The sequence below is a fragment of the Bombina bombina genome, chromosome 2, assembly GCF_027579735.1.
Source record: "Bombina bombina isolate aBomBom1 chromosome 2, aBomBom1.pri, whole genome shotgun sequence".
NCBI classification, from domain to species: Eukaryota; Metazoa; Chordata; class Amphibia; order Anura; family Bombinatoridae; genus Bombina; species Bombina bombina.
Genome location: NC_069500.1, coordinates 1,081,314,719 through 1,081,333,852, shown reverse-complemented (window position 1 = coordinate 1,081,333,852; position 19,134 = coordinate 1,081,314,719). Strand labels below are relative to the sequence as shown.

General features: G+C 40.0%; 1 protein-coding gene across 1 annotated transcript in view; it reads left to right on the top strand.

Moving 5' to 3' along the window:
* Window positions 1–19,134, top strand: part of OTUD4 (OTU deubiquitinase 4) — a 660,142-nt gene that overhangs the window by 381,193 nt on the left and 259,815 nt on the right. The gene's annotated exons all lie outside the window — the stretch shown is intronic.

The following is a 19,134-nucleotide window of genomic DNA, read 5'->3' as shown; positions in this document are numbered from 1 at the left end:
TTCAACAGATGCAAGTCTCACAGGTTGGGGAGCTGTGTGGGGATCTCTGACGGCACAAGGAGTTTGGGAATCTCAGGAGGTGAGATTACCGATCAATATTTTGGAACTCCGTGCAATTTTCAGAGCTCTTCAGTCTTGGCCTCTTCTGAAGAGAGAATCGTTCATTTGTTTTCAGACAGACAATGTCACAACTGTGGCATACATCAATCATCAAGGAGGGACTCACAGTCCTCTGGCTATGAAAGAAGTATCTCGAATTCTGGTTTGGGCGGAATCCAGCTCCTGTCTAATCTCTGCGGTTCATATCCCAGGTATAGACAATTGGGAAGCGGATTATCTCAGTCGCCAAACGTTACATCCGGGCGAATGGTCTCTTCACCCAGAGGTATTTCTTCAGATTGTTCAAATGTGGGGACTTCCAGAAATAGATCTGATGGCCTCTCATCTAAACAAGAAACTTCCCAGGTATCTGTCCAGATCCAGGGATCCTCAAGCGGAGGCAGTGGATGCATTGTCACTTCCTTGGAAGTATCATCCTGCCTATATCTTTCCGCCTCTAGTTCTTCTTCCAAGAGTAATCTCCAAGATTCTGAAGGAATGCTCGTTTGTTCTGCTGGTAGCTCCGGCATGGCCTCACAGGTTTTGGTATGCGGATCTTGTCCGGATGGCCTCTTGCCTTTTTTCCATCAGGATCTCAAATCCTTTTAATTTAAAGGTATGGAGATTGAACGCTTGATTCTTAGTCAAAGAGGTTTCTCTGACTCTGTGATTAATACTATGTTACAGGCTCGTAAATCTATATCCAGAGAGATATATTATAGAGTCTGGAAGACTTATATTTCTTGGTGTCTTTCTCATCATTTTTCTTGGCATTCTTTTAGAATTCCAAGAATTTTACAGTTTCTTCAGGATGGTTTAGATAAAGGTTTGTCCGCAAGTTCCTTGAAAGGACAAATCTCTGCTCTTTCTGTTCTTTTTCACAGAAAGATTGCTAATCTTCCTGATATTCATTGTTTTGTACAAGCTTTGGTTCGTATAAAACCTGTCATTAAGTCAATTTCTCCTCCTTGGAGTTTGAATTTGGTTCTAGGGGCTCTTCAAGCTCCTCCGTTTGAACCTATGCATTCATTGGACATTAAATTACTTTCTTGGAAAGTTTTGTTCCTTTTGGCAATCTCTTCTGCCAGAAGAGTTTCTGAATTATCTGCTCTTTCTTGTGAGTCTCCTTTTCTGATTTTTCATCAGGATAAGGCAGTGTTGCGAACTTCTTTTGAATTTTTACCTAAAGTTGTGAATTCCAACAACATTAGTAGAGAAATTGTGGTTCCTTCATTATGTCCTAATCCTAAGAATTCTAAGGAGAAATCGTTACATTCTTTGGATGTTGTTAGAGCTTTGAAATATTATGTTGAAGCTACTAAGTCTTTCCGAAAGACTTCTAGTTTATTTGTTATCTTTTCCGGTTCTAGAAAAGGCCAGAAAGCTTCTGCCATTTCTTTGGCATCTTGGTTGAAATCTTTAATTCATCTTGCCTATGTTGAGTCGGGTAAAACTCCGCCTCAAAGGATTACAGCTCATTCTACTAGGTCAGTTTCTACTTCCTGGCCATTTAGGAATGAGGCTTCGATTGATCAGATTTGCAAAGCAGCAACTTGGTCCTCTTTGCATACTTTTACTAAATTCTACCATTTTGATGTATTTTCTTCTTCTGAAGCAGTTTTTGGTAGAAAAGTACTTCAGGCAGCGGTTTCAGTTTGAATCTTCTGCTTATGTTTTTCATTAAACTTTATTTTGGGTGTGGATTATTTTCAGCAGGAATTGGCTGTCTTTATTTTATCCCTCCCTCTCTAGTGACTCTTGCGTGGAAAGATCCACATCTTGGGTAATCATTATCCCATACGTCACTAGCTCATGGACTCTTGCTAATTACATGAAAGAAAACATAATTTATGTAAGAACTTACCTGATAAATTCATTTCTTTCATATTAGCAAGAGTCCATGAGGCCCACCCTTTTTTGTGGTGGTTATGATTTTTGTATAAAGCACAATTATTCCAATTCCTTATTTTATATGCTTTCGCACTTTTTTATCACCCCACTTCTTGGCTATTCGTTAAACTGATTTGTGGGTGTGGTGAGGGGTGTATTTATAGGCATTTTGAGGTTTGGGAAACTTTGCCCCTCCTGGTAGGAATGTATATCCCATACGTCACTAGCTCATGGACTCTTGCTAATATGAAAGAAATGAATTTATCAGGTAAGTTCTTACATAAATTATGTTTTTTTTCTAAATAACTAAACCCAAATTTCTCCAACATAGGTGTGTCCGGTCCACGGCGTCATCCTTACTTGTGGGATATTCTCTTCACCAACAGGAAATGGCAAAGAGCCCAGCAAAGCTGGTCACATGATCCCTCCTAGGCTCCGCCTACCCCAGTCATTCTCTTTGCCGTTGTACAGGCAACATCTCCACGGAGATGGCTTAGAGTTTTTTAGTGTTTAACTGTAGTTTTTATTACCCAATCAGACAACATGACGACTGTTGCGTACATCAACCATCAGGGGGGAACAAGGAGTTCCCTGGCGATGGAAGAAGTGACCAAAATCATTCAATGGGCGGAGACTCACTCCTGCCACCTGTCTGCAATCCACATCCCAGGAGTGGAAAATTGGGAAGCGGATTTTCTGAGTCGTCAGACATTACATCCGGGGGAGTGGGAACTCCATCCGGAAATCTTTGCCCAAATTACTCAACTGTGGGGCATTCCAGACATGGATCTGATGGCCTCTCGTCAGAACTTCAAGGTTCCTTGCTACGGGTCCAGATCCAGGGATCCCAAGGCGACTCTAGTAGATGCACTAGTAGCACCTTGGACCTTCAAACTAGCTTATGTATTCCCGCCGTTTCCTCTCATCCCCAGGCTGGTAGCCAGGATCAATCAGGAGAGGGCATCAGTGATCTTGATCGCTCCTGCGTGGCCACGCAGGACTTGGTATGCAGATCTGGTGAATATGTCATCGGCTCCACCATGGAAGCTACCTTTGAGACGAGACCTTCTTGTTCAAGGTCCGTTCGAACATCCGAATCTGGTCTCACTCCAACTGACTGCTTGGAGATTGAACGCTTGATCTTATCAAAACGAGGGTTCTCAGATTCTGTTATTGATACTCTTGTTCAGGCCAGAAAGCCTGTAACTAGAAAAATTTACCACAAAATATGGAAAAAATATATCTGTTGGTGTGAATCTAAAGGATTCCCTTGGGACAAGGTAAAAATTCCTAAGATTCTATCCTTTCTTCAAGAAGGATTGGAGAAAGGATTATCTGCAAGTTCCTTGAAGGGACAGATTTCTGCCTTGTCTGTGTTACTTCACAAAAAGCTGGCAGCTGTGCCAGATGTTCAAGCCTTTGTTCAGGCTCTGGTTAGAATCAAGCCTGTTTACAAACCTTTGACTCCTCCTTGGAGTCTCAACTTAGTTCTTTCAGTTCTTCAGGGGGTTCCGTTTGAACCCTTACATTCCGTTGATATTAAGTTATTATCTTGGAAAGTTTTGTTTTTGGTTGCAATTTCTTCTGCTAGAAGAGTTTCAGAATTATCTGCTCTGCAGTGTTCTCCTCCTTATCTGGTGTTCCATGCAGATAAGGTGGTTTTACGTACTAAACCTGGTTTTCTTCCGAAAGTTGTTTCTAACAAAAACATTAACCAGGAGATAGTCGTGCCTTCTTTGTGTCCGAATCCAGTTTCAAAGAAGGAACGTTTGTTGCACAATTTGGATGTTGTTCGCGCTCTAAAATTCTATTTAGATGCTACAAAGGATTTTAGACAAACATCTTCCTTGTTTGTTGTTTATTCTGGTAAAAGGAGAGGTCAAAAAGCAACTTCTACCTCTCTCTCTTTTTGGATTAAAAGCATCATCAGATTGGCTTATGAGACTGCCGGACGGCAGCCTCCTGAAAGAATCACAGCTCATTCCACTAGGGCTGTGGCTTCCACATGGGCCTTCAAGAACGAGGCTTCTGTTGATCAGATATGTCGGGCAGCGACTTGGTCTTCACTGCACACTTTTACCAAATTTTACAAGTTTGATACTTTTGCTTCTTCTGAGGCTATTTTTGGGAGAAAGGTTTTGCAAGCCGTGGTGCCTTCCATTTAGGTGACCTGATTTGCTCCCTCCCTTCATCCGTGTCCTAAAGCTTTGGTATTGGTTCCCACAAGTAAGGATGACGCCGTGGACCGGACACACCTATGTTGGAGAAAACAGAATTTGTTTACCTGATAAATTGCTTTCTCCAACGGTGTGTCCGGTCCACGGCCCGCCCTGGTTTTTTAATCAGGTCTGATAATTTATTTTCTTTAACTACAGTCACCACGGTATCATATGGTTTCTCCTATGCAAATATTCCTCCTTTACGTCGGTCGAATGACTGGGGTAGGCGGAGCCTAGGAGGGATCATGTGACCAGCTTTGCTGGGCTCTTTGCCATTTCCTGTTGGGGAAGAGAATATCCCACAAGTAAGGATGACGCCGTGGACCGGACACACCGTTGGAGAAAGCAATTTATCAGGTAAACATAAATTCTGTTTTTAAGCAACTTTCTAATTTACTCCTATTATCAAATTTTCTTCATTCTCTTGGTATCTTTATTTGAAATGCAAGAATGTAAGTTTAGATGCCAGGCCCATTTTTGGTGAATATCCTGGGTTATTCTTGCTGATTGGTGGATAAATTCATCCACCAATAAAAAAGTGCTGTCCAGAGTTCTGAACCAGAAAAGAAGCTTAGATGCCTTTTTCAAATAAAGATAGCAAGTGAACAAAGAAAAATTGATAATAGGAGTAAATTAGAAAGTTGCTAAAAATTGCATGTTCTATCTGAATTACGAAAGAAAAAATTTGGGTTCAGTGTCCCTTTAAGGGTAAGAAATTGAAAAATGACCTTCTCCTTAAGGGGTTAAAGGGACAGTCTTTTATTGTTTTAAAAGATAGATAATCCCTTTATTACCCATTCCCCAGTTTTGCACAACCAACACAAGTTATATTAATATACTTTTAACCTCTGTGATTATCTTGTATCTAAGCCTCTGCAAACTGCCCCTTTGTTTCAGTTCTTTTGACAGACTTGCAGTTTAGCCAATCAGTGCCTTCTCCCAGATAACTTCACGTGCATGAGCACAGTGTTATCTATATGAAAAACCTGAACTAACACCCTCTAGTGGTGAAAAACTGTTCAAATGCATTCTGAAAAGAGGTGGCCTTCAAGGTCTAAGAAATTAGCTTAGTAACCTCCTAGGTTAAGCTTTCAACTAAGAATACGAAGAGAACAAAGCAAATTTGGTGATAAAAGTAAATTTGAAAATAGTTTAAAATTACATGTCCTATCTGAATCATGAAAGTTTATTTTGGACTAGACTGTCCCTTTAAGGATCCTTTAGATAGGAAGATTGAAACCTATCTTAGAAAGGCATATTTACATACTGGCTATATTCTTAGACTTGCCATTTCTATGGCTGATGTTGCTGCTGCTTCAACGTTTTGGTTGGACAGTTTAGCTCAACAGTTAACAGATCCTGGATTGTCTAGCATTGTTCTTTTACTTCAACATGCTAATCATTTCATTTGTGATGCTATATTTGATGTCATTAAGAGTGATATTACATCTATGTCATTAGCTATTCTTAATAGAAGAGCTTTATAACTTAAATCTTGGAATGCTGATATGGTGTCTAAATCTAGATTACTATCTTTATCATTTCAGTGTAGTAATTTATTTGGTTCTCAATTGGATTCTATTATCTCCAATATCACCCGGGGAAAGGGAGTTTTTCTGCCCCAAGATAAGAATAGAGAATAAAAGACCTCTCCTTCCCCTAATGCCTCTGGCTCTAATTAGAGACCATCTCCGAATTGGAATAAATCCAAGCCTTATAAAAATCCAAATCTAGCCCCTAAGAATGCATGAAGGTGCGGCCCTCAAACCAGTTCAACTGGTGGGGGGGCAGATTGAAATTATTTCAACACATTTGGACAGTTTCTGTTCAAAATCAGTGGACTCAGAATATTGTTTCTCGGCGGTATTGAATATATTTCAGAATAAGACCTCCCATGGGAAGATTCTTTATTTCTCATGTTCCAACAAACCCTGTGAAAGCTCAGGCTTTTCGGAAATATATTTTAGACCTAGAGCTTTCAGGGGTGATTGTTCCAGTTCCTCTGCAGGAACAGGGTTTGTGTTTTTATTCAAATCTATTCATTGTCCCAAAGAAAGAAGATTCGTTCAGACCAATTCTGGATCTGAAATTTGTAAATCATTTGTAAGAGTCCCAACTATCAAGATGGTGACTATAAGGACTATTCTGCCTTTTGTTCAGCAAGGTCATTTCATGTCTACAATAGACATACAGGACGCTTATTTTCACATTTCAATCCATCCAGACCACTATCGTTTTCTGAGATTCTCTTTTCTAGACAAGCATTACCAATTTTTCGCTCTTCCGTTTGGCCTAGTGACGGCTCCGAGAATCTTTTCAAAGGTTCTCGTTGCCCTTCAATTTTTAATCAGAGAGCAGGGTATTGCGGTGTTTCCTTATTTGGACGATATCTTGGTACTAGCTCAGTCTTTTCATTTAGCAGAATCTCACATGAAACTAGTGTGGTTTCTTCAAAAACATGGTTGGAGGATCAATTTACCAAAGAGTTTCTTGATTCCTCAGACAAGGACCACCTTTTTAGGTTTTCAGATAGATTCAGAGTCCATGACTCTTTCTCTGACAGACAAGAGAAGAAAAAAGTTAGTTTTAGCTTGTCTAAACCTTCAGTCTCTATCATTCCCTTCAGTGGCTATGTGCATGGATGTTTTAGGTCTCATGACTGCAGCATCGGACGCAATCCCCTTTGCTCGTTTTCATATGAGGTCTCTACAGCTTTGCATGTTGCACCAATGGTGCAGGGATTATACTCAGATATCACAACTGATATTTTTAAATCCCAACACTCAACTCTCTCTGACTTGGTGGTTAGACCATCACTTTATTGTGCAAGAGGCCTCATTTGTTCGTGCTACCTGGACTGTGATCACAACAGATGCAAGTCTTACAGGTTGGGGAGCTGTCTGGGGGTCTCTGACAGCACAAGAGGTTTGGAAACCTCAAGAGGCAAGGTTACCAATCAATATTTTAGAACTCTGTGCTATTTTCAGGGCTCTTCAGGCGTGGCCTCTATTGAAGAGAGAACTTGACATTCGTTTTCAAAACAGACTATCACAACAGTGGCATATGTCAATCATCAAGGAGGGACTCGCAGTCCTTCAGCAATAAAGGAAGTATCTTGGATTCTTTCTTGTGCGGAATCCAACTTTTGTAAAATTTCTGCGATTCATACCCCAGGTGTAGGCAATTGGGAAGCGGATTATCTCAGCTGTCAGAGTTTTCATCCGGGGGAGTGGTCTCTCCATCCAGATGTGTTTTTTGATCTTGTACAGATGTGGGGTCTTCCAGAAATGGATCTAATGGCCTCTCGTCTAAATAAGAAGCTTCCCAGATACCTTTCCAGGTCCAGGGATCCTCAGGCGGAGATGGTGGATGCCTTAGCAGTTCCTTGGTTTTACCAAACTGCTTATATTTTTCTGACTCTGGTTCTTCTTCCAAGAGTGATCTCCAAGATCATAATAGAATAATATCATGTGTTTCTGATAGCACCAGCATGGCCTCACAGGTTTTGGTATGCGGATCTTGTCCGGATGTCCAGTTGCCAGACTTCCTTTAAGGCCAGACCTTCTGTCTCAAGGGCCGTTTTACCATCAGGATCTTAAATCTCTACATTTTGAAGACATGGAAATTGAACGCTTAGTACTTAGTCATATAGGTTTCTCTGACTCAGTGATTAGCACTATGATACAGGCTCGTAAGTCTGTTTCAAGGAAAATTTATCATCAGGTTTGGAAAACCTATATTTCATGGTGTTCCACTCATAATTATTCTTGGCATTCTTTTAGAATTCCTAGGATTTTACAGTTTCTTCAGGATGGTTTGGATAAGGGTTTGTCTGCAAATACTTTGAAAGGGCTTATTCCATAGAAAGATTGCTAAACTTCCTGAAATTCGCTGTATTGTTCAGGCTTTGATTCATGTCAAACTTGTTTTTAAATCTATTTCTCCTCCTTGGAGTCTCAATTTGGTTTTGAAGATTTTACAGGTTCCTCCTTTTGAGCCTATGCATTCTCTGGATACTAAATTACTTTCTTAGAAGTGTTATTTCTTTTGGCTATCTCTTCTGTTCTGCTAGAAGAGTTTCTGAATTGACTGCTCTCTTGCAAGTCTCCTTATCTGATTTCTTTCATGTAATTGGCAAGAGTCCATGAGCTAGTGAAATATGGGATATACAATCCTACCAGGAGGGGCAAAGTTTCCCAAACCTCAAAATGCCTATAAATACACTCCTCACCACACCCATAATTCAGTTTTACAAACTTTGCCTCCTATGGAGGTGGTGAAGTAAGTTTGTGCTAAGATTTCTACGTTGATATGCGCTTCTCAGCATTGTTGAAGCCCGATTCCTCTCAGAGTACAGCGAATATCAGAGGGACGTGAAGGGAGTATCATTTATTGAATACAATGATTTCCCTAACGGGGGTCTATTTCATAGGTTCTCTGTTATCGGTCGTAGAGATTCATCTCCTACCTCCCTTTTCAGATCGACGATAAACTCTCAATTTACCATTTCCTCTACTGAAAACTGTTTCAGTACTGGTTTGGCTATCTGCTATATGTGGATGGGTGTCTTTTGGTAAGTATGTTTTTTATTTCTTAAGACACCTCAGCTATGGTTTGGCACTTTATGCATTTCTATATAAAGTTCTAAATATATGTATTGTACTTATATTTGCCATGAGTCAGGTTCATGTATTTCCTTCTGCAGACTGTCAGTTTCATATTTGGGGAATATAAACATTTTTTTAAGAAATTTCTTTCTTACCTGGGGTTTAGTCTTTTTTTCAATTGACTACTTCTTCCAAATTGCGGGCGCTATTAGGCCAGCGGGTGCATCAAATGCTAAACTTTATTGCGTCATTTTTGGCGCAAGAATTTTTTTGGCACGAAAAATGTCTGACGCAACTTAGTCATTTCCGGCGTCATAGTTGACGCCGAAGCCTTACACACGGTTGCGTCATTAGTGACGCGAGTGTGTCATTTCCAGTTATTATTGGCGCCAAAAAAGTTTTCAGTTACATTGTGCGTCATACTTGGCGCCAAACTTTTTTCATTATTTCAATACCCCATTGATGTTTGCCTTTTTCTCAATCAGAGGGCTATGCTATTTGCATTTTTTCCCATTTCTGAAACTGTCATATAAGGAAATTGATAATTTTGCTTTGTATGTTTTTTTCTTTTACATTTTGCAAGATGTCTCAATCTTATCCTGCCTCAGAAGTTTCTGCTGGAACATTGTTGTTGTTGTAATAGTTGTCATGATAAACTTTTACATGCAGATAGTGTGTCCATCAGTAATAGTACATTGCCAGTTGCAGTTCCTTCAACTTCTAATGTACATGATATACCTATGAATTTTAAAGAATTTGTTTCTGATTCTATCCAGAAGGCTTTGTCTGCATTTCCACCTTCTAATAAACGTAAAAGGTCTTTTAAAACTTCTCATTCAGTTGATGAAATTTCAAATGACCAACAACATAATAATTTATCCTCTTCTGATGAGGATCTATCTGATACAGAAGATCCTTCCCCAGACATTGACACTGACAAATCTACTTATAGAGTATATGCGTTCTTTATTAAAAGAAGTGTTAATTACTTTGGATATTGAGGTAACGTTCAGTCTAATAAACGTTTAAATGCTGTTTTTAAACCTCCTGTGGTTTCTCCAGGGGTTTTTCCTATTCCTGAGGCTATTTCTGATATGATTTCTAAGGAATGGGACTTCTTTTTTCCTTCTTCAAGGTTTAAAAAATTGTATCCTTTACCAGCAAATTCTATTGAGTTTTGGGGAAAAATCCCCAAAGTTGATGGGGCTATTTCTACTCTTGCTAAACGTACCACTATTCCTATGGAAGATAGTACTTCCTTTAAGGATCCTTTAGATAGGAAGCTTGAATCTTATCTAAGGAAGGCCTATTTATATTCAGGTCATCTTCTCAGACCTGCAATTTCTTTGGCTGATGTTGCGGCTGCATCAACTTTCTGGTTGGTGAATTTAGCGCAACAAGAATTGGATTCTGACATATCTAGCATTATTCGCTTACTGCAATATGCTAATCATTTTATTTGTGATGCCATTTTTGATATTATCAAAATTGATGTTAGATCCATGTCTTTAGCTATATTAGCTAGAAGAGCTTTGTGGCTTAAATCTTGGAATGCTGATATGACATCTAAATCTAGATTACTATCTTTCTTTCCAAGGTAATAATGTATTTGGTTCTCAATTGGATTCTATTATTTCAACTGTCACTGGGGGAAAGGGAGTTTTTCTGCCTCAGGATAAAAAACCTAAGGGTAAATCTAAGGCTTCTAACCGTTTTCGTTCCTTTCGTCAAAATAAGGAACAAAAACTTAATCCTTCCCCCAAGGAATCTGTTTCCAATTGGAAGCCTTCCTCAAATTGGTATAAATCCAAGCCATTTAAGAAACCAAAGTCAGCCCCTAAGTCCGCATGAAGGTGCGGCCCTTATTCCAGCTCAGCTGGTAGGGGGCAGATTAAGGTTTTTCAAGGATATTTGGATAAATTCTGTCCAAAATCAATGGATTCAGAGCATTGTCTCTCAAGGGTATCGAATAGGATTCAGAGTAAGACCTCCTGTGAGAAGTTTCTTTCTCTCACGCATTCCAGTGAACCCAGAGAAAGCGCAGGCTTTCCTGAAGTGTTTCAGACCTGGAGTTATCTGGGGTAATCGTGCCAGTTCCTTTTCAGGAACAAGGTTTGGGATTTTATTCAAATCTATTCATTGTCCCAAAGAAGGAAAATTTATTCAGACCAGTTCTGGATCTGAAAATTTTGAATCGTTATGTAAGAGTACCATCTTTCAAGATGGTGACTATAAGGACTATTCTGCCTTTTGTTCAGCGAGGACATTATATGTCCACAATAGACTTGCAGGATGCATACCTTCATATTCCGATTCATCCAGAACATTATCAGTATCTGAGATTATCTTTTCTAGACAAGCATTACCAATTTGTTGCTCTTCCATTTGGCCTAGCAACAGCTCCAAGAATCTTTTCTAAGGTTCTAGGTGCCCTACTCTCTGTAATCAGAGAACAGGGTATTGCAGTGTTTCCTTATTTGGACAATATCTTGGTACTAGCTCAGTCTTTACGTTCTGCAGAATCTCACACGAATCAACTAGTGTTGTTTCTTCGGAAACATGGTTGGAGGATCAATTTACCAAAAAGTTTCTTGATTCCTCAGACAAGGGTCACCTTTTTAGGCTTCCAGATAGATTCAGTGTCCATGACTGTGTCTCTAACAGACAAGAGACGTTTAAAATTGGTTGCAGCCTGCCGGCACCTTCAGTCTCAGTCATTCCCTTCAGTGGCTATGTGCATGGAAGTTTTAGGTCTCATGACTGCAGCATCGGACGCGATCCCCTTTGCTCGTTTTCACATGAGACCTCTACAGCTTTGTATGCTGAACCAATGGTGCAGGGATTATACAAAGATATCACAATTAATATCTTTAAATCCCAAAGTACGACACTCTCTGACGTGGTGGATAGATCACCATTGTTTAGTTCAAGGGGCTTCTTTTGTTCGGCCAACCTGGACTGTGAGTCTTTCAGGTTGGGGATCTCTGACAGCACAAGGGGTTTGGAAATCTCAAGAGGCGAAATTACCAATAAATATTTTAGAACTCTGTGCAATTCTCAGAGCTCTTCAGTTTTGGCTTCTGTTAAAGAGAGAACCGTTCATTTGTTTTCAGACAGACACTATCACAACAGTGGCATATGTCAATCAGGGTGGGACTCACAGTCCCCAAGCTATGAAAGAAGTATCTTGGATACTTGCTTGGGCCGAATCCAGCTCCTGTCTAATCTCTGCGGTCCATATCCCAGGTGTAGACAATTGGGAGACGGATTATCTCAGCTGTCAGACTTTACATCCAGGGGATTGGTCTCTCCACCCAGATGTGTTTTCTCAGATTGTTCAGATGTGGGGTCTTCCAAAGAGAGATCTCATGGCCTCTCATCTAAACAAGAAACTTCCCAGATACCTGTCCAGGTCCAGGGATGTTCAGGCGGAAGCAGTGGATGCGCTGACACTTCCTTGGTGTTATCATCCTGCTTACATTTTCCCACCTCTAGTTCTCCTTCCAAGAGTGATCTCCAAAATCATCATGGAACAATCATTTGTGTTGCTGGTAGCTCCAGCATGGCCACACAGGTTTTGGTATGCGGATCTGGTTCGGATGTCCAGTTGCCAGCCGTGGCCACTTACGTTAAGGCCAGACCTACTGTCTCAAGGTCCGTTTTCCCATCAGGATCTCAAATCATTAAATTTGAAGGTATGGAAATTGAACGCTTAGTACTAAGTCATAGAGGTTTCTCTGACTCAGTGATTAATACTATGTTACAAGCTCGTAAATCTGTCTCTAGAAAGATTTATTATAGAGTTTGGAAGACTTACATTTCATGGTGTTTTTCTAATAAATTCTCTTGGCATTCTTTTAGAATTTCCAGAATTTTACAGTTTCTTCAGGATGGTTTGGATAAGGGTTTGTCTGCAAGTTCCTTGAAGGGACAAATCTCTACTCTTTCTGTTTTATTTCACAGAAAGATTGCTATACTTCCTGATATTCATTGTTTTGTACAGGCTTTAGTTCGTATTAAGCCTGTCATTAAATCAATTTCTCCTCCTTGGAGTCTTAATTTGGTTTTGAATGCTTTACAGGCTCCTCCATTTGAGCCTATGCATTCTTTGGACATTAAACTACTTTCTTGGAAAGTGTTGTTCCTTTTGGCTATCTCTTCTGCTAGAAGAGTTTCTGAGCTATCTGCTCTTTCTTGTGAGTCTCCTTTTCTGATTTTTCATCAGGATAAGGCAGTTTTGCGGACTTCTTTTCAATTTTTACCTAAGGTTGTGAATTCTAACAAGAATTCTTTGGAAAGATCCTTACATTCTTTGGATGTGGTAAGAGCGGTCCTTGTTTTGGCCGGGTACCTTCATGGGAGTATTTAAGAAGAAAAACATAAATTATGCATAACTGATAATTTCATTTTCTTCTGAAGGGAAGAGTCCACAGCTCCCACCTGTGTTTTTATCTGAGGCGGCTGTAATTTTTTGTTCTTCTGACACCTTTTTTCACCCTGATATTTCTCCTACTGTTCCTTGTTTCCTCGGCAGAATGACTGGGGGATGAGGGAAGTGGGGGAGTTATTTAAGCCTTTGGCTGGGGTGTCTTTGCCTCCTACTGGTAGCCAGGTTCTGTATTTCCCAAAAATAATGAATGGAGCTGTGGACTCTTCCCTTCAGAAGAAAATGAAATTATCAGGTAAGCATAATTTTATGTTTTTTGGTGTGAAGCCAAAGTAAGGTTAGGATTCCAAGAATTTTGTCTTTTCTCCAGGATGGTCTGGTGAAGGGTTTGTCTTTTAGCACCTTGAAGGGTCAAATTTCAACCTTGTCGGTGCTATTACACAAGCGTTTGGTGGATGTGCCAGATGTTCAATCCTTTTGTCAGGCATTGGTTAGAATTAGGCCTGTGTTTAAGGCTGTTGGAGGAGCCTTAATCTTGTTCTTAAGGTTTTGCAGCGGCGTCCGTTTGAGCCGATGCATTCTCTTGATATTAAGCTTTTATCTTGGAAGGTTTTGTTTCTGTTGGCTATTTCTTCTGCTCGGAGGGTATCTGAACTCTCTGCCTTGCAGTTTGATTCTCCTAATTTTATTTTTCATGCAGATAAGGCTGTTCTTCGTACTAAGTTGGGATTTCTTCCCAAAGTTGTTTCTACTAAGAATATTAATCAGGAAATAGTTGTTCCTTCTCTGTGTCTGAAGCCTTCTTCGGATAAAGAACATTTGTTACATAATTTGGACGTGGTCCGTGCTCTTGAATTTTATTTGGAGGCAACTAAAGACTTTCGAAAGTCTTCTGCTCTTTTTGTTTGGAAAGAATAGAGAGGTCAGAAGGCTCTTTCTTTTTGGTTTCACATGGCATATGAGTCTTCTGGGAAGCAGCCTCCAGAGAGAATTAGGGCTCATTCCACCAGAGCTGTATCTTCTTCTTGGGCTTTCAAAAATAAAGCTTCTATGGAGCAGATTTGCAAGGCTGCAACTTGGTCTTCTTTACATACCTTTTCAAAATTTTACAGATTTGATACTTTTGCCTCGGCTAAGGCAGCTTTTGGGAGAAAGGTTCTTCAAGCGGTGGTGCCTTCCGTTTAGGCATGCTGGTTTTTATCCCTCCCTATTCATCTGTGTCCTCTAGCTTGGGTATTGGTTCCCAACGGTAATTAAGATGAACTCGTGGACTCACCGCATCTTTAGAAGAAAACAAAATTTATGCTTACCTGATAATTGTATTTCTTCAAAATGTGGCGAGTCCACGGTCCCACCCTTTTTTCATAGTTTTTTTATGGATTTTTGCCTAAACCTAAAACATCTCCGCACCTTGTATTGCTTTCCTTTCTCCATTTACTTTTGCTCGAATGACTGGCGTTTATGGGTAGGGAAGTGAAACTTAAAGGGACACTGAACCCAATTTTTTTTCTTTCATGATTCAGATACCACATGAAATTTTAAGCAACTTTCTAATTTACTCCTATTATCAATTTTTCTTTATTCTCTTGGTATCTTTATTTGAAATGCAAGAATGTAAGTTTAGATGCCGGCCCATTTTTGGTGAACAACCTGGGTTGTCCTTGCCTATTGCTGGATAAGTTCATCCACCAATAAATAAAATGCTGTCCAGAGTCCTGAACCAAAAAAAGTTTAGATGCCTTCTTTTTCAAATAAAGATAGCAAGTGAACAAAGAAAAATTGATAATAGGAGTAAATGAGAAAGTTGCTTAGAATTGCATGCTGTATCTGAATCACAAAAGAAAAAATTTGGGTTCAGTGTCCCTTTAACAGTTTTTACTGTGGTGCTCTTTGCCGCCTCCTGCTGGCGAGGAGTGGTATTCCCAACAGTAATTAAGATGAATCCGTGGACTCACCACATTTTGAAGAAATAAATTTATCAGGTAAGCATAAATTTAGTTGTGTTTTTTTTTTTCTTTTTTTGTCGTTCGCATTTGTTTCAGCCCCAGTGCTCTGGAAAAGAATTGCACAATTAGCAAGTGCATAATAAAGACAATGATTTAACTAACACCTACTCTGAATTTAAAATAAGCAGTATATTTTTTTTTCTGAAAAATTTATTTTTTTCTCCTATTTTCCATCCCCCTGTGACAGACATCAGCTAATCACAGACTAGTATACATATACCCTGTGAGCTTGTGCACATGCTCGGTAAAATCTTGTTCCCCAGAAAGTCTGAATATAAAAAGACACTGCAAAATTTGATAATGGAAGTAAATTGGAAAGTGTCTTAAAACTGCCTGCTCTTTCTGAATCATAAAAGATTATATTGACTTGAGTGCCCCTTTAAACTTCATAAATAGTGGTAGTTTTTGTTACCATAAGTCTTTGGCTTGTTAAAGGGACACTAAACCCAATATTTTTCTTTAATGATTCAGATAGCGCATGCAATTTCTCCAACATAGGTGTGTCCGGTCCACGGCATCATCCTTACTTGTGGGATATTCTCTTCCCCAACAGGAAATGGCAAAGAGCCCAGCAAAGCTGGTCATATGATCCCTCCTAGGCTCCGCCTACCCCAGTCATTCTCTTTGCCGTTGCACAGGCAACATCTCCACGGAGATGGCTAAGAGTTTTTTGGTGTTTAAATGTAGTTTTTATTCTTCAATCAAGTGTTTGTTATTTAAAATAGTGCTGGTATGTACTATTTACTCTGAAACAGAAAAGAGAAGAAGATTTCTGTTTGTGAGAGGAAGATGATTTTAGCAAACGTTACTAAAATCGATTGCTGTTTCCACACAGGACTGTTAAGATGAAGTAACTTCAGTTGGGGGAAGCAGTTGGCAGACTTTTCTGCCTGAGGTATGATGGCCACATTTCTAACACGACTTGGTAATGCTGGAAGGCTGTCATTTTCCCTATGGGGACCGGTAAGCCATTTTCTTAGTTAAGTATAAGAATAAAGGCTTTATAAGGGTTTAAAAAACTGGTAGACATTTTTCTGGGCTAAAACGATTACTTGCTAAGCATATTTGACAGATTATAGCGCTTTATAGTTATTATAATCTTGGGGATTGTTGTTAAAAAACGGCAGGCACTGTATGGACACCTTTTTCAGATGGGGGCCTTCTCTAGTCATAGGCAGAGCCTCATTTTCGCGCCACTAATGCGCAGTTGTTTTTGGAAGGCAGGCATGCAGATGCATGTGTGAGGAGCTAAGATCCACTGAAAAAGCTTATAGAAGGCGTCATTTGGTATCGTATTCCCCTCTGGGCTTGGTTGGGTCTCAGCAAAGCAGATTCCTGGGACTGTATAGGGGTTAAATGTAAAAACGGCTCCGGTTCCGTTATTTTAAGGGTTAAAGCTTTCAAATTTGGTGTGCAATACTTTTAAGGCTTTAAGACACTGTGGTGAAATTTTGGTGAATTTTGAACAATTGCTTCATACTTTTTCGCATATTTAGTAATATAGTGTGTTCTGTTTAAAATTTAAAGTGACAGTAACGGTTTTATTTTAAAACGTTTTTTGTGCTTTGTTGACAAGTTTAAGCCTGTTTAACATGTCTGAACCATCAGATAAACGATGTTCTATATGTATGAAAGCCAATGTGTCTCCCCATTTAAATATATGTGATAATTGTGACATGGTGTCCAAACAAAGTAGGGACAATGATGCCACAGATAATAATAGTGCCCAAGATGATTCTTCAGATGAGGGGAGTAAGCATGGTACTGCATCACCCCCTTCTGTGTCTACACCAGTTTTGCCCACACAAGAGGCCCCTAGTACATCTAGTGTGCCAATACTTATTACTATGCAACAATTAACTGCTGTTATGGATAATTCTATTGCAAATATTTTATCTAAAATGCCTACTTATCAAAGAAAGCGCGATTGCTCTGTTTTAAACACTGAAGAGCAAGAGGACGCTGATGATAACGCTTCTGACATACCCTCACACCAATCTGAAGGGGCCAGGAGGGAGGTTTTGTCTGAGGGAGAAATTTCAGATTCAGGGAAAATTTCTCAACAAGCTGAACCTGATGTTGTAACATTTAAATTTAAATTAGAACATCTCCGCGCACTGCTTAAGGAGGTATTATCTACTCTGGATGATTGTGACAATTTGGTCATTCCAGAGAAATTATGTAAGATGGACAAGTTCCTAGAGGTTCCGGTGCCCCCCGATGTTTTTCCTATACCCAAGCGGGTGGCGGACATAGTAAACAAGGAATGGGAAAGGCCCGGCATACCTTTTGTGCCTCCCCCTATATTTAAGAAATTATTTCCTATAGTCGACCCCAGAAAGGACTTATGGCAGACAGTCCCTAAGGTCGAGGGGGCGGTCTCTACTCTAAACAAACGCACTACTATTCCCATAGAAGATAGTTGTGCTTTTAAAGATCCTATGGATAAAAAATTAGAGGGTTTGCTTAAAAATATATCTATTGGTGTGAATCTAAAGGATTCCCATGGAACAAGATAAAAATTCCTAGGATTTTATCCTTTCTTCAAGAGGGTTTGGAGAAGGGATTATCTGCAAGTTCTCTGAAGGGACAGATTTCTGCGTTATCTGTTTTACTTCACAAAAGGCTGGCAGCTGTGCCAGACGTTCAAGCGTTTGTTCAGGCTGTGGTTAGAATCAAGCCTGTTTACAGACCTTTGACTCCTCCCTGGTGTCTTAATCTAGTTCTTTCAGTTCTTCAAGGGGTTCCGTTTGAACCCTTACATTCCGTAGATATTAAGTTATTATCTTGGGAAGTTCTGTTTTTAGTTGCAATTTCTTCTGCTAGAAGAGTTTCTGAGTTATCTGCTCTGCAGTGTTCTCCGCCCTATCTGGTGTTCCATGCAGATAAGGTGGTTTTGCGTACTAAGCCTGGTTTTCTTCCGAAAGTTGTTTCCAACAAGAATATTAACCAGGAGATAGTTGTACCTTCTTTGTGCCCGAATCCAGTTTCAAAGAAGGAACGTTTGTTACACAATTTGGACGTAGTCCGTGCTCTAAAATTCTATTTAGAGGCCACTAAAGATTTCAGACAAACTTCTTCTTTGTTTGTTGTTTATTCTGGTAAAAGGAGAGGTCAAAAAGCAACTTCTACCTCTCTTTCTTTTTGGCTTAAAAGCATTATCCGTTTGGCATATGAGACTGCCGGACGGCAGCCTCCTGAAAGAATCACAGCTCACTCCACTAGGGCTGTGGCTTCCACATGGGCCTTCAAGAACGAGGCTTCTGTTGACCAGATATGTAAGGCAGCGACTTGGTCTTCACTGCACACTTTTGCCAAATTTTACAAATTTGATACTTTTGCTTCTTCAGAGGCTATTTTTGGGAGAAAGGTTTTGCAAGCCGTGGTGCCTTCCATTTAGGTGACCTGATTTGCTCCCTCCCTTCATCCGTGTCCTAAAGCTTTGGTATTGGTTCCCACAAGTAAGGATGACGCCGTGGACCGGACACACCTATGTTGGAGAAAACAGAATTTATGCTTACCTGATAAATTACTTTCTCCAACGGTGTGTCCGGTCCACGGCCCGCCCTGGTTTTTTTTAATCAGGTCTGATGAATTATTTTCTCTAACTACAGTCACCACGGTATCATATGGTTTCTCCTATGCATATTTCCTCCTGTACGTCGGTCGAATGACTGGGGTAGGCGGAGCCTAGGAGGGATCATCTGACCAGCTTTGCTGGGCTCTTTGCCATTTCCTGTTGGGGAAGAGAATATCCCACAAGTAAGGATGACGCCGTGGACCGGACACACCGTTGGAGAAAGTAATTTATCAGGTAAGCATAAATTCTGTTTTTAAGTAATTTTCTATTTTACTCCTAGTATCAATTTTTCTTTGTTCTCCTGCTATCTTTATTTAAAATGTAGGAATTTAAAGCTTAGAAGCCA